This window comes from Macrotis lagotis, chromosome 4 (genome assembly GCF_037893015.1).
Source record: "Macrotis lagotis isolate mMagLag1 chromosome 4, bilby.v1.9.chrom.fasta, whole genome shotgun sequence".
Classification (NCBI taxonomy): domain Eukaryota; kingdom Metazoa; phylum Chordata; class Mammalia; order Peramelemorphia; family Peramelidae; genus Macrotis; species Macrotis lagotis.
In genome coordinates, this window is record NC_133661.1 from 27,104,462 (window position 1) to 27,107,279 (window position 2,818).

The 2,818-nt window shown below is 39.6% G+C and overlaps 1 pseudogene; it reads right to left on the reverse strand.

The window, feature by feature from the left end:
• Positions 1-2,057: 2,057 nt before the first annotated feature.
• LOC141523007 (cyclin-dependent kinase 2-associated protein 1 pseudogene) lies at positions 2,058-2,553 on the reverse strand (annotated as a pseudogene).
• Between the last annotated feature and the right edge of the window lie 265 nt (positions 2,554-2,818).

A 2,818-nucleotide genomic window follows, 5' to 3' on the forward strand; every position in this document is an offset into this window, starting at 1 on the left:
CTTGCTATCTAGCTGCCAGGACTTCTGTTTTTATTAAAGTGTTGGGACCTGGATTGTCCTGTGGCTAAAAGCCTCCTGCTGACTTTCCTAGCTCTCCTGCCTCCTGGACTTTTCTTCCCCTTTTCCCCCAAAGAGATAGACCTTCAACGAAGGTCCTCCATGATGTCTACACTTGAAAACTTCTTTGAATTTTCTCTCGTTCTCAGTTGGATCTATAGTGTGAATTTCAATCCTTGGTATCCTTCAATCCTTCATATCCTTGGTAGAGAAGGGCTCCAAGAGATTGTTAGCTTCAGGCTACCTTCTTGGCTCAGTCCCAGAAGTCCTCTATCAATTTCAATCAATACCTTATAGAAGACATTTTAATCTATGAGAAATCCATCCTTTTCTTCTTATTATCTGAACAAGACACACACCCCCATTGCTCTATAGATTTGGTTAAGAGGAATCTCTTATTTTATGCTTTTGTTGATAATGATAAAGAGAAGAGAGCTGAACAAGCTTTTTCTCTTTAGCCCACCACTTAGCAAAGCACCTGGTAGATAGTAAATATATGTATAAATTCTTATTTATTGACTCATTTCTTATATCAAAGACTAACAATCTAGAAAGGAAGAAAGAGAGGCATGAAGAACATTACTTAGAATATACCATATAACTGGATTGACAGCTTGATTTAGTCAATCAATGCAAATATATTTGATGGTTTTTAAAGCAGATTAACTGTTCTGAGAATTGAAAAGGATAAAGAAGGCAGACTGAAGTGAACTTGGCACATTCCATAGCAATTTGAACAATTCTTCACTTCTCCATAATGCAAAAAATCTATATTTTGGCACCCACAGTGTTCCAATGTTGGAATATGGCAGCAAATCAGGGAAATGCATAATTTCTAAAGAATCAAAGTCATGGCTATGTTTGGGTCAACCACAGTGTGTCCAGATATCTCTGATCCAACCAATCCAATCTTGGAAGATTCTTCCACAAATACTCCATAGGGACATCTTGAGTGGAGATTTCTCTATATTTCTATATTCCATATTTCTTTTGAGTTAGTGCAATTATGTTTTGCTAGTCAAACACTAGACTTTACTTGATGTAGTCATGATAAACTGTATATTTCTGAGACAGTCACATAATTGATTATAAAATTCTTCAGGGAGACTTTGAGAGTGGGCTTGCATTTCTTCTTCTGACCTCCATGAGAGAGCTTGTCTTGTATGAGTTCCCTATAAAATATTGTTTTCAACTTGTTTTTGTAATTTAAGCAATGTGGTCAGTCCATTGGAGTTTTGCTTTTTGCAGCAGAGTTTGAATCCTTGAGAGTTCAGTTTCTTTAGGACTTCTTACTGAGCCAGGAATACTGCATCTCTAAGCTTCATTTGCAATTTAGATTTTATGAAATTCAATGGTGACTTCTTTTTTTTGTTAATGAAAATAAGCTTTATTACATCAAGTAATAAATACATACAAAGATGCACATAACAGTTTAGTCATTTATCCAGATTTTTTAAATCATTCTATGGCAAACTCAAGATCTGAAATCTACAGTCTGTCTGAAAAGTAACTGTGGGTTCTTCATTTTTTAGTAGGCTGATCAATCATCTGTATTTGTAACTCATGCATTTTAAATTGACTTCAAAGCACGAACAATCATGCAAAAACTCACACAACAAAAACAAAACAAAAACAAACCCACATTCTTTATTTTCTAAAGCAGGGATCATCATGTAGCCCTAACTGGAAGATACCCAACTGTCAGGGTATATCAACGCAGTTGGCATTGATTTGTGAAAAAAATCTTTAAAGAGTTATTGGAGATTCTGGAAAAGGTACAAAGAATGATATTTAGGTGGGTGGTTTTAAGTGTATTCAAAGGAAGAAAATCCAAGATTGGGGTTAAGTTAGCAGGGCAGTAAATTAGAGTTGGCAGCAACAGAAGCACAATTTTCTACATGCATGGTCTGGACTCAATATTTTTTAAAAAAGTGACCTAGGTTGCTAACTACATATAATGGAAATCTTAACTGCAAAATGACTCCCTATTCTTACAGACTGTGGTGGGGATGGGAAGAAGAAAAGGAGAAAGAACCCAAACTTTTGGACCATTCAACAGAAGAGATTGATATGAATGTTTTGAAAGTCACCAGAGGAATAAGTGTTAGTCTTTCTTCTTCACAAAGAAATGGAAAACTTTGGAAGTGAAGTGGGAGGCTAGGATCTTGCATTGCGTTCAGTCTCTGCCAGGCATTCCCGGACTAATCCTCAAGCATGAATGATGCCTCGTTTTAGCCTCTCCATGGCACTTTTGCTCCCTGCATATGTGGGTCTGATCTCTTTCCCTAGCTCTTCGATGATAGCTACAAGTTCTGCATATTTGCTTTGAGGTACCTGGCTGCTCCCTGAACCCTGGGTATAGCCCAGAGATGGGGGTCCATAGTCATTGATCAGCTGCCGATACTGGGTAGATGCCGCCATGCTGGCGGAAGGAGAGTGGACACTCCGAGCCGGGGTCAGGGGGGCGCCTGCCGTGGGCTTATAGGACATGCCGGCGGCTCGGCGGCCCCCGCAAAGATGGCCATCACTCGGCGGGACCACCGCGACGCGGCCCAGCTGCCCCCCGAGGCCCGGCCGGCCCCGCCGCAAACTTTGGAGCCCAATGGTGACTTCTTAGAGAAGGACAAACCACTCTGCTTTGTAAACCCTTTAGAGTTCTTCTTTCACTTAGTGGCTTCTGAATTTCTCCATCATTTTGTCAGACTAATCTTAGTATTTGTGATTGATCTGATTCAGATGAGTAAACATGTTACTGTACACC